General features: G+C 41.6%; 1 long non-coding RNA gene across 3 annotated transcripts; it reads right to left on the bottom strand.

Annotated features, from left to right (window-relative positions):
- Nucleotides 1-2,972: 2,972 nt before the first annotated feature.
- On the bottom strand, nucleotides 2,973-12,403 carry LOC144455876 (uncharacterized). Of its 3 annotated transcripts, none has more exons than XR_013484704.1 (4): nucleotides 12,329-12,403; nucleotides 6,251-6,941; nucleotides 5,700-5,750; nucleotides 2,973-3,268 (listed from the first exon to the last, which is right to left on the bottom strand). It is a non-coding gene; the product is annotated as an uncharacterized LOC144455876 (long non-coding RNA). The 3 variants fall into 3 exon arrangements; XR_013484703.1 differs by having other exon boundaries at nucleotides 11,472-12,380; XR_013484702.1 differs by lacking the exon at nucleotides 12,329-12,403 and having other exon boundaries at nucleotides 6,251-12,249.
- Nucleotides 12,404-12,415: the final 12 nt, after the last annotated feature.

Here is a 12,415-nt window from a genome sequence, read left to right as displayed (position 1 = left end):
TATGCTGCTCAAGATTTTGCATCTTGTTAATCACTATACAAGACTGTCAGGTTTCACTTGGGGTCTTTGGTCCTTGAGAGGCCACTGATCCTATTTATTGGAAATTGCTAGCTTTGCTAATAAATGGATCATGCTCAGGATTTTGTCTCTCAGAATATCTCTTGAGAAAACAATAATAAGCAAGTTCGAAAGGGGGTAATATTTAGGAAAAATGATAATGACTTCAGTTTTCGGTACATTGTGTTTAAAATGTCTATGGGACTTCCAGTTAGAGATGTCTAGTAGGCAGCTGGAGATGGGATTCTGGAGGTTAGGAGAAAATTAGGCCTGAATAAGTAGATTTGAGAATCATCAGTATAGAGAGACAGAAGAAATGTTTAACACAGATGTTTACAAATGTACAGTAACAAAAGACTTAAAAAACTTTCTTTTAGCTAATGTAGCTTTGTTATGCTATCTCAGAAAGTTGATACTTAAAACATCAAGGTGTGATATAGTTTGCAGAACTACCAAATAGGCATTTGATATTTTGCCTTGACTCTGCACTGTCCCTATAGGTCTATACCTTTTGGCAAGCCAGGCCAGAAGTTAAGTTCCTCCTTCCATCAGTGGTTACCTTCCATGATATGGAAACTCTCTTTGCCACCAGTTAGTTTGACGAAGGGTCCTAGGATTTTTACAAGATTGCCTGCAAGGCTAGACACTTCAATTCTGGGGTCACTGTTCAATCATCTATAATTAGGCAGAAAAAAAATAAACCCACACGCAAAGCACAAAAGACAGTCAAGGTCTGAGATCCAGTCTCAAGCTTGCCTAAGCCAGCAAATCTTTTAGCTACCACATGTGATCAGTTCACCATTTTGGGGGAGAAGGGGGAAAAGTTGAGCCACCTTTGTATCTCAGCCCTCATAGGAAGCCTAGGGGAGAGAGAGAACTACTTCTACACACTCCAGAGATAAAAAAGAAAGAGGAGAAGCTAGAAACTATCTCTAGTTTTTAAACTGATGCAACCTTTCTTGACCACCATCATGGGACCAAGGAACCAATAAAGGGATTACTTTGTAATCACAAAGCATGCTGAGCCAGTAAACGGGGAGCTCTGCTCATCCTCTATCAGATGGTCTCTAAAGAAACATTACCACAAATGCTCCCTAGGAAGCACCCGCCATACAAAGATGTAATAAAACACAATTCTTATCCACAAGGAAATTATAATCTGATAGTAGAGGATAAGTTATATACACAAATAATTATGCTACAATGTATAATAATGTAAATAAAAAAGGATGTAGTAAGAAATTGCTGAGATATTTGCAGATGAATAGATCACTTTCAGCTGGTGGTGATGACAGAGCTCAAAAAAGTCTTCATGGAAAAAGTGGCCTCTAAGTAGGACCTTGAAGAAATTTCAACAGATTTGTTATGGAGAGAGTGCAAAACAGGCATGGAGGATAATCTTCATGAATACACAGAGAAGGCTGAATACAAACACAAAACAAAGAAAACTAGGGGTAGCTAAAAGTGTAGTTTGAATGGAACATAGAATGTGTTTAGGGTAGTAACCTGAAATAGAACTGGAAAGATTGCTGAGATATAGAGCCTACACCAGGCCAAATACTTTGGGCTTTACCCTCTAGGAAACAGAGAAGCTTTGAAAATTAGGTGGTAGGGGAGTGACAGAGTCATACCTGTACACTTGGAAGATTATTTTGGCATCAGTGTGAAGAATGGAGAGAGGAGGCTATAGAGACAAGGAGACTACTTAGAGGCTATTTCTCAAGATAAGACAAAAGGGGATAAGGAACTAAACTACTGTTACATTGGTCAAGGAGAGAGAGGAGGGAGTGAATGCAGTGATGTTGTATAGAGGTAACTGAAAAGATTTAGTAGCTCATTAGATTGGGGACATGTAAGGGAGAGAGTAATTTCAAAACTAGATGCTTGGGAGTGTGGTGACATCATCAACAGATCAATGGAATCTGGAATGAGGGGAAGTTTTTGTGAAAAAATAGAGTTGTGTTAGACACATTGAACTTGAGGTGTCAGTGGGACATCTAGATGGAGATGTCCAGGAGGCAGCTGGAACTGTGGGTCTGGCTCTCAAGAGAGTAATGAGGCTGGAGACTGATTTGGGAGTTGTCTTGCATGGAGTGCCACTGAAGTCATAAAAATGAATGAGATTGTCAAGGCAGGGTATATATGGAGAAAGAGAAGATGAACAAGGACAGAACCTTGGGGGACACTCATTCTTAAAGGTGGGAAAGAAGTGGAAGAAATGTAACTAGGCAGGAGAACCAGAAGACAGCAGTGTCACAATCAAGAGAAAATATCACACCTAACTGTGCCCTGTGCATTCAGATTATCTGCAGGTGGGGATTTTTTAAAAAGATTGTATTTTAGGGCAACACACTTCAGAATTCTTTAAACTCTACGCATTGCCCCAGGTTCATGCTTATAGAATAATCATTTCCTTGCTTCTGCCACTTTAGACTATGATCCTTTCCTCTGTGGATACTAAATGATTGTTCTGTCCCTTGAGCTATGCCCCAAACTCTGAGTCCCCATAGTGGTCAGAGCTACAATAGTTATATAAGGATAGAAAACTGGGGCAGAAGGCTTTGTTGGGAAAGACAGGCTCATTTGAAGCTAACCTTTCCATGACTATATTGCTCAAGAGAGAGAGAGCATAAAAGTAATGATGCATAACCCAAACTGGTTGGAAATTTCCTTTTCACTGACACAGTGGGTTTCTTTTCCAGTGCCAGATTCCCAACTTTTAAAGTTCAATGACATCTAGGTTAGGGTAGAAACTATGAGGCCTAGAGCATGGGAACAGGTGGGATTGACCTAAATAGAAGAAAAGGGGATTTTTGAAAATATAAAGTTATATTATTGTGAGTCCCCATTTACCAGGTGTTCAATGAAACTCTGAACCACTATAAAGCATAGTTAACATATGAAGTCTGTATAAGTAGGTTGAAACTGCCTATATTTTATTCAAATCAAATCAACAAACATTTATTACACATCTGCTAAACATAAGGCACTGTGGCATGGACCCTGAGGATAACCCCCCCCCCCAAATGTATACACATATATATGGACAGGTTATCTCTCCAGAGAGAATGTAAACTCTTCTAGGATAGAGACTGTTTCATTTTCCATGGCCATTTCCATGGCCAAACACAACACCCTGCATATAGAAGGTACTTTTGTAAATTTTCTTTCAAGTAGAAAAAATCCATCTCTTCTTTCTCTTATTTCCTCACTAAGAATGAAAGAAAAAGAAAAGCCATTACAAAGATGCATAGTGGGTTATTACTCTGATCAGATTTCCTAAACCTTTCAAAGTTGTTTGTCTTTATAACATTATCATCATTGTATAATTTTTCTCCTGTTTCTGTTCATTTCACTCTATATCAGTTCATATAAGTCTTCCCAAGTTTTGTTTTGTTTTGGTTTTTTTGGCAATGGAGTTAAGTGACCTGCCCAAAGTCACACAGCTAGTAAGTGCCACCTAGCTGCTCCATTCCCAGGTTTTTTGAAAACATCCACTTCATCAGTTCTTATATCACAATAGTATTTGATAGGATATATATATATATATATATATATATATATATATATATATATATGTATATATATATAATATATATATATATATATATATATATATATATATATATATATATACACACACACCACAGGTTGTTCAAAGACTCCCCAGTTGATGGATCTCCCTTCAGATCTCATTCTTTGCCATATAAAAAAGATATATAAATAATTTTGTACATTCTTAGAGTTTATTTTGCTGAGGACTAATCCCTCTTATTCCCCTCATGCCCTTCTCCCTTTTTCCTCCTATTTACCCGATAAATTCAAATGAAAGTGAGGTTTTCCTTGTGGGCAAGTAGGTAAAATTGGATTCCTTGTTTTGAGGGATGATCAAAAGATGTTCTGAAATTATTAATCAGCAATACTAAAACCCACATTTTAAATCATCAAGCATTTATTAAGTACCAGCTGCATGACAGGCAAAGTACTTGGCTCTGGGGAGACAAAGACAAACAAAACTTCCTGCCTCTAGGGGTTTACCTGCTATTGGTGGAAAGTGGAAAGAAAGACACACTTACAGACAAATACAAGATTTGCACAAAGTAAACATGAAGTAACCACAAGAAGGGAGGTTGGGATGAGCTTGGTACAGAAGATGGCACTTGAGCTAAGCCTTGAAGGTAGCTAGGGATTATAAGAGGTGCGGAAGAAGAGCATTCCTGACATGTGCCAGCTTGTACAAAGACATGGCGGCAGTAGAAGGATGTGCATGGGAAACAGCAAGCAGAGCAGTGAGGCTGGTGTTGTGACATCATTGTTCCACAGTAAGACCTGATAAAGGATAATATTAATATTAATGTTGTTAATATTTATTTCTGTACTATAAAATTAGCCTGGAAAGATAGACTGGACCCAGATTATGAAGGTCTTTAAATAGCCAGCAGGAGTCTATATTTTACCCTGAAATTGATAGAGAGAGCCAATGGAGCTTCTCGAGTAGGGACATGACGTAGTCAGGCCTGTGGTTTTAGGAATATCAAGTTTTCGGAGCTATGTGGAGAACAGATTGTAGAGGGGAGTGTAGAAGCAGAGGGAGCAATGAGAAGTTTTTGTGATAATCTAGGGGTGACAAGGGCCTGAATTAGGCTAGTAGTTGTATGAGTAGAGAGACAGGGAAAAACACAAGTGGTATCATGAAAATAGAATAGGCAAGACTTAGCCACTATTTAGATATAAGTAATGAGGGAGAGGGAAAAGTTAGGAATGAATTGGTAGTAGTAGGTGCTATTATTGTCCCCATTTTACAGATGGGATAACTGAGGCAGAGATTAAATGACTTGCCCAGGATCATACAGGTAAGAGGACTGGATTTGAACTCAGGTCTTCCTGACTCTGGTGCTCTATTCACTGCACTATCTAGCTGCCCTTGATAGTAGTAGGGAAGTTGGGAAGAGTGAAGGGTTTGGGGAGAAAGATAAGAGGCATGTTTTGTACATGTTAAGTTTGGGATGCCTATAAGAAATCCAATTCAAGACATCTAAAAGCCAGTTGGTGATGTAGGAGAGTCCAGGGCAGGATATATACATTTGGAGATCATCTGCATAGAGCTGATAATTCAACCTCTTGGAACTGATGAGATTGTGAAGTGAGATAGTATAGGGGTTTAACAACTTGCTCAGAGCACACAGAATGTGTCAGAGGTAGAAATGGTACCCAGGTATCCCTCATTACAAGGCTGGCTCTCTCTGCACGACACCTAGTTGCTTCCTTATGTAGATGGCTCCCAGCTCCACATATCCTTTCCTAATCTCTCTCCTAAACATCTTTGCCACATCTCAATGAGAAACAGAGGTTGGAAGGATGTAAGATGAAAATAAGTTTGTTACTTGTGGAACAAGCATTCCAGAGAGTATAGTGTAAGGAGCAGGTGGCTTTTGATTGGGACATTGGAAGGGCTGGATTGAAGGGAATAATAGATGGGATATCACAGGTCATCTAGCCCAAGCTCATTTTGCAGTTGGGAAAATGCTATTATTGTTGTTGTTTATCCTTCATTTTTTAAGAGGACTAATGACACCTTGGGGTGATGTCTTGACTTGCACATGAATTGGATTCAAGCGAGGCAGAGTTGTACAAAGTCTTACCCTCTCTTCCAGAGTCATTGAAGTCCAGTGGCTCAGGATGCAGTGGATGACCTTGATGTTGGGGAAATAAGAACCACAGAGGTTAACTAACTTGTTCAATGTCACAAAGATAGTAAGTGGCAGAGCTAGGATCTGAAACTAGGTCCTCTGACTCCAAATATAGCATGCTTTTGATTGTACTATGCTGTCTCCCAAAGTCTGGGGGCAGTGATTGGGGATGGGGGGGGGAAGTGGTCTCTTTCCTCCTCTTTTACCTTAATATTGCAACCTCTAAGCTGGGACACAGGTACCTAGGCTTAAAGAGGGAGAAGAGATACGGGGTTGTCTTAACCTCCAGTGGAGGGCTAGGGTAAGTCTCAGCTATTCGGTAGCCTGGGATTGGGATCAGGTCACAGTGAGTCAGCACTGGAGGGGTTCTCAAAGCAGCAACACCCTTGTGCTTGATCACCAGGAACAATTTGCAGGTTTGTATTCAAAGAAACCATCATAAGTTCCAGCCCCTCCAATCTCAGGATCCAACTGGCATCTAGTGCACTGACATAAACACCTACCTTCCCAATACAGGGACCCAGCCCTTTGCTCTTGCAGTTAGGGCCTCTGAGAGCAAGAGAAATAGTTAGGATCCCAGGCCAGCTCTGGCGGGGAGCCACTCCTCACCCCAGGGACAGCATGTTCCTCTTCTGCCAAACCCCAGAAGTAGAAGCATATTCATCATCTTACCCTCACTTTTGTATATTTTTACTGGAACCGTGTTTTCATTGAAAAAAGTGGATGTACTTATATGGGAAAGACAGAAGTAGCACAGTGAATAGAGAGTCAGCATGTCTGCACTTGCTGCCTGCACTTCTTTCACTCCCTTCTCAGCCTTTTGCAATCTAACTTCCAACATCATCATCAACAGTCTGTCTTCTGACCTCCAGTCCTGGTCCACTCTGACCCACTTGTATTCAAAATAGGTTTCACCTTTGTTCAGGTTTTTCATTTCCCCATCTCCCACCTTGGATACCCACAGTGGGATTCTAAAATTTAGAAAATTCTGCTTCGACAGGAAAAACCTGTCAAATTCAGGGTGGATTTTTTTAAGCTTTTCTTTGCTGGGGATGGGGGGAAGGGGAAAAGGAGAATGTGGGAATGGCTCATATCTACATTAAAAAGCTATAATAACGAAAAATATTTTAATACCATCCTTGTCCAGTTTTTATGGAAGAATGATGTCATCAGCTATTTCCTCTTAGCAGTTTTCTGTAAAAGAGAGGCCACTGATAACTATTCCCTCAGCAGATTACCTTTGAAAGAAATCAGGCTCTTGTTAACTATTCACTATTCACTTAAGGTTCTTATAAAGAAATGAAAATTTAATATGAAAAAGAAGAAAAGCCACAAAATGTGTTATTTACTCTTGCTTTTTAAGAAAGTCCAGGTGATACTTATTCATTATCATCCCAATCAAACTAGCAAAAGAGTTATCTTGACCAAGTGTTCCTTATGTTCTTTGCATCATGGATTACCTCTTCTGGCTGTCTGGTGAAAGAGGCCAATGAACTCCTTTTTAGAATAATGTTTTTAAGTGATTTAAATAAAATACATAGAATTACAAAGGAAGTCATTTATATTGAACAGCAGTTGCCAAAACATTTTAAAAACAAATTCATGTACCCAGGTTAAGAACTCTAATCTAAACTCAAGATTCCAGGGAGAAAACATGAAAACAAGAGGACCTACTAGTACCCAATCTGTAAGTCTACTACAAAGCAATAATCATTAATACTATTTGGAATTAAGAGTATATCAATGGAACAAGGTAGGTACATAAAATACCAAAGCAAACAAACATAGCACAGTATTTGGTTAATCCAAAGACCACAATTAATTAATCATTCGGTATTTATTAGGCACCTACTATATGCCTAGCCCTATGCTAAGCACTGAGGAAAGAAAGAAAAGTAAAAGACAGTCTCTGCTCTCAAGGAGTTCACAGTCTAATGGCAGAGATAACATGCAAACAACTATGTACAAATAAGATATATACAGGATAAATTGGAGATAATCAGCAGAGTGAAGGCATTAGCAATAAGGGGTCTTAGGAAATCAATCAACTAATAAACACTTATTAAGCACCTACTATGTGCCAGGCACTACGCTAAGCACTGGGAATACAAAAAGTCCCTGTCCTAAAGGAGCTTAAAATTTAATAGGGAAGACAACACACAAACAAATATATACAAAGCAAGCTATACACAAGACAGGAAATAATTAACAGAGGGAAGGCATTAGGAGTAAGAGGGGCTAGGAAAGGCATTTTGTATAAGATGAGATTTTAATTGGGACTTACAAAGAAAGCCAGGGAAGTCAGTAGGGAAAACTGAAGAGGTAGAACATTACAGGCACGGGGAAAAGTCAGAGGAAACGCCCAGACAGATGGAATATCTTGTTTGTGGAACAGCTCAGTGTCACTAGAATGAAGAGATGAAGAGTGTATGGCAGATAATAAGGTGTAAGAAGACTAGAAAGGTAGGAGGAAGCTAAGTTATTAAGGGCTTTGAATATCTAGCAGAGGATTTATATTTGATTCGGGCAGTGATAGGGAGCCACTGAAGTTTCTTGAGTCTGTGTGTGTGTGTGTGTGTGTGTGTGTGTGTGTGTGTGTGAGAGAGAGAGAGAGAGAGAGAGAGAGAGAGAGAGAGAGAGAGAGAGAGACAGAGAGAGAGAGAGAGACATGGTTGGACCTGTTCTTTAGGAAAATCACTTTGGTGGTTGAATGGAGGATGGATCAGTGCGAGGAGAGATTTGAGGCAGGCAGACTCATCAGCTGATTACTGCAATGGTCCAGGTATTAGGTGATGAGGGCTTGTACCAGAATGGTGGCAGTGTCAGAGGAGAACAGGGGACTTATTTCAGAGATGTTCCAAAGGTGAAATCCACAGGCCTTAGCCACATCTTGGATATCGGGGTAGGGTAAGAGATATAAGGAACCTAGGATGACTTCTAGGTTTTGATCTGAGCAAATGGGGGATGGCGTTGCTCTCTACAGTAATATGGAAAGTAGGAGGCAGAGGGTTTAGGAGGAAAGATAATGAGTTCTGTTTTAGATACATTGAGTTTAAGATGTCTACTGGACATCTAGTTTGAGATGTCTGAAAGGCAGGTAGAGAAGAAGGAGATTGGAGACCAGCAGAGAGTTTGGGGCAGGAAAGGTAGATACGAGAATCAGCTGCATAGAAATGGTAATTAAATCTATGGGAACTGATAAGACCACCAAGTGAGTACTATAGAAGGAGATGAGAAGATGGTCCAGGACAGAACCTTGAAGGACATTAGACAGAGGGTGTGATATTGATGAGGGTCCAGCAAAGGAGACCTAGGAAAATCAGATAGTAAGAGGAGAGCCAGGAGAGGGTAGCAATTAGGCAAGAAAAGGGTACAGGAGGAGATGGAAGTTGAATCTGCATAGCAGGAGAAAGAAGTCCTGTTCCCCAACAACTTTCCTCTTTCTTTTCCTCTTCCACAACTTTCCTCTTTCTTTTCCTCTTCCCTCAAAGGTCAGGCACAGCAGGAGATGGAAGGCTTGTGGTCAAAGGGTAGGGTTTCCATATCCCAGTTGGGAGATTGGGAAGACTGTAAGCCAGGAGCTGAACTCCTTGAGAAAGGGAAAATGACCTGACACTTTCATAGAATCCTAGTGTTGGCTAAGACTTTAGAGGTCACCTGGCCCAACTTGTACCAAAGTTGTCCTTGTTTGTACAACAAACCCAACCAATTACTACCCAGACTCTCCTTGGAGACTTCCAGTGAAAAAAATTCACCAGCCCATTCTACTTGCAGAAAGTTCTATCCGTCAGGAAATTTTTACTTCCATGTTTCTAGAATCTATCTCTTTGCAACTTCTACCTAACGTTTCTTTCTGTTCTATGAGACAGGAACCTAGTCTACAGCATACACGACAGCCCTTCAAATACTTCTTTCTCCTAAGTCTCTTTCTCAGGCTAAATGCTTTATGATAACTACAGCCATCTGTCAAGCAGAACACTATGCTTGGTGCTGGGGTGGGTGGTAGAAATAAAAGTTCAAATAACATGGTTCCTGCCCTAATGGAGCTTAATGTCCAATACTTTATGTAATTTTTTTTTCACTTCATCTTCACAACAGGTCTATGAGGTAGGCAAGACAAGTATCATCCTCACTTTACAGATGAAAGAACTGAGGCAAAGGGAAGTTATTTGTCCAAGGCTGTCCAAGGACAGAGAGAATCCAGGTCTTGTGATTCTGTGTTCTGTGCTTTTTTTCACTTCATCACATGCTGAGGCAGCAGAGGCTTAGCCCCTCCCTCAGTTTTCCATGGCCCCCAAAGACTCTATACCAGTGTTTTAACTCCGAGTGTTACTGTGGAGAGGACAGACTGAGTGTTTTCTTAAAAGAAATAATGATGGATAAGGTTTGGTTCAGTCCCAATTCAGAGGCACCCAATCTTATGTGGAAAACTCAAAACTCTTTGATTCTTTTTAGTCCTTCAGTTTAGTCCTTCAGCCAGTATGGCTTTTCAGTATTAGGCTCTGGAAGTGGGAAACCACACTTTCACTACAAAGCACAATCAGCAAGCAGCCACCCAGGGCTGCTGCTTAAGTTGCCCAAAGGTACAATGAATGAAGCCCATTCCTAGATTTTTCTCCCTAAACCTACCAGTAGGAGGACCAGGACTCCCTCAGAGGCCACGATGGGTCCCTGAAACAAAAAAATCCATCCTTGACCTTAGCACCATCATCACAATAGATAGAGTGGAAATTACAGATGTCACTTAACCTCTAAAAACCAGGCTATTATGGACATTGTTAACCTCGTAAAATAGGTCCAGTAATACGTGCACTATCTACCTGAGTTGTTGCAAGTAAAGTACTTTGTAAACCTTAAATCTATAGATCTATAGAAAAATTATAGAAAGTATGTGTTCAGCATTCAAAGCCCTTCACAACCTAACCCTCCATACCCTTCCAGTCTTCTTACACCTTACTCTCCAACACCTCACCTTTGATCCAGTGACACAGGCTGCCTGGCTATTCCATGAACAAGATGCTCCATCTCCTGGCTGTTCTCTTAGACTGTCCCCCATGCCTAGAATGCTCTCTCTTCACCACTCCAACGACTGAACTCCTTGGCTTCTTTGAAGTGCCACCTAAAATCCCATCTCCTACTGGAAGCCTTTTACAACCCCTCTTAATTTTCAGTGCCTTCTCCCTTTTAACTATTTCCTATTTATCCTGTATATTGCTTGCTTGGTATGTATTTGCATATTGTTCCCCTCATTAGATCGTGCCTTAAGGGCACGAACTCTTTTGCCTCTCTTTGCATCTCCAGTGGTCAGCACAGTGCCTGGCACACAGTAGGCACTTAATAAATGCTTCCTACCTTTACAGCAGATCACTTAGAAAGGCAACATAATGTAGTTGAAAGAGAATTAAATTTAGAGTCTTACAGGGGTGTGGCCATCAAGCCTGTTGCAGCTTCTTGGAGCCACAGGTGAGAGCTGGGTGACAGCTGGCCACCAAAGGGCTCAACAAGCCCTCACGCCAGAGGTGATGGTCCCCCTACCCCATCCACCTGTCACCTAGTTCTCACCTGTAGCTCCTGGAGGCTGTGGAATGCTCAGAGGCCACACCCTTGAAAAATCCTCTAGGCAGACCAGCTAAACCAGGTTGAGGGTAACAACAGGCCTCAAACCCAAGTACACAAAGACTCCCCCATCAGAATGGGCCGATGAAAACAATTTGTTCCAACTACCTTCATGAAGGGGACTGAAGCAGGTGCTGTGGAGTGCTTGTTGTTTGTCCTTCATTCTGGAAAATGACCATGACATCAGGAAGGTGATGCCATGACTTGCAAGTGAATTAGATTTTTAAGTGAGAGAGGGCTGTGCAGTCACCAGCCTCACTTCTCCTCCAGAGCCATCTGGGTCCAGTGGCAAGATATCGATCAGGAGGACTAGAGATGGCTCCCTGTGGAGTGCTTAGGGCTTGGTCAGCCATTGAAGACAGCAGTCATCCACTGCATCCCAGGCCATCTCGTGTCATCTTGACTTCTGTCTTGCCACTGGACTTACATGACTGGATGAGGGAGTGAGGCTGACAACTTTGTGAAATTCTGCTTCACTTAAATCCAATGCACGATCACCCATGACGTCTTTGGTCCTCTTCAAAAAAAAAAAAAGACCACCACCAAAAACAACAACTGAGAGAATGAATAGGAGACTGGAAACAGAGAGACCTGGGTCTTAGTCCCAGGTGTCATTAACTAGTTGTATGAGCTTGATCAAGTCACTTTGTCTGGGTCTCAGTCTCTCCATCTTGCAAAATGATCCAGTGGGCTTTGGAGATCCTGCAGAACCTACTTTCGAAAATCCATGAATAGAGTCAGAACAATCTTCAGAGAGGAGGTGGGCCTCGAACTGGGGTCCTCCCCTTGCACTGTGGGATGAGTTCGGTGCATTCTGGACGGCAGACACACATCTGGCACAGAAGCCCAGCACCGTACCCTCTGCTCATCTCACCCTGGTAGCAACAGCTGCAAATCCACCCCCATGTGACTTCCTGCTTTCCCTCCCTCTACCTCTTCCCATGCCAAGCACGAGGAAAACCTACCGAGTCGTGAGTGAAGTCCCGTCGAGGAGGCAGCGCGCAGGCGCGCGGCACGTAGCGGGCCGGCAGTCGGTTCTTTCCCAGCCTCCT

This window comes from Phascolarctos cinereus, unplaced genomic scaffold (assembly GCF_003287225.1).
Source record: "Phascolarctos cinereus isolate Bilbo 61053 unplaced genomic scaffold, phaCin_HiC Scaffold_2;HRSCAF=192, whole genome shotgun sequence".
NCBI lineage: Eukaryota > Metazoa > Chordata > Mammalia > Diprotodontia > Phascolarctidae > Phascolarctos > Phascolarctos cinereus.
Note: the sequence above shows the minus strand (reverse complement) of the source record. Positions and strands in the feature narration are given on the sequence as shown.